The following is a 623-nucleotide window of genomic DNA, read 5'->3' on the forward strand; positions in this document are numbered from 1 at the left end:
GGCTGCGGGGGGGGAATGTTCTGCCCCCGTCCCCCTCCCTGCTTCGCACAGACGGGCACCTGCAGCCACGGGGACCCCACAGCAGTGGCACAGGCACGACCACGTCAGGTCTGACCCCACCGTGCTGGTTTGCTCCTCCATGCCCCACCACTGCCAGGCTCAGCCAGGCCACATGGGAGCCCTGCCGGCAGAGTGCCGAGGGTCCTGGCATGTCCCTGCCCCGTCCCTGCCATCCGCAGGCTCACCAGTTCCTCGTCACCCACCTCGGGCGCTGCTCCGGCACCTTCGGTGGGGAGTTCCCAGCCAGTGTCACTGTGGTGCCGGCCGTTCAGCCAAGGGGGACCCTCCTGGCCGGGGTGCTGCCACCGGAGGGATCCCCTTCCCTGTCTCCCGGGGCTGGGAGGGTCTGGGCCCAATCCTGGCGTCGCCTTGCACCCAGCTCCGAGCCCAGCAGAACACGACAGCCCCTATGAGGGTGAGGAACCCAAAAGTGCTGGGTTTGCACCCGAAGCCGAGGCTGCAGCTCCTCTGGGCTCAGCGTGGTCCCTCCCAGGGCTGGTTGTCCCCTGCCATCAGCTCAGCACAGGGGCGCTGCCCAAGGGGTGGCCCTGGCCCTGCCCTGG

Source organism: Egretta garzetta, unplaced genomic scaffold (genome assembly GCF_000687185.1).
Source record: "Egretta garzetta isolate BGI_Z169 unplaced genomic scaffold, ASM68718v1 scaffold67, whole genome shotgun sequence".
Classification (NCBI taxonomy): domain Eukaryota; kingdom Metazoa; phylum Chordata; class Aves; order Pelecaniformes; family Ardeidae; genus Egretta; species Egretta garzetta.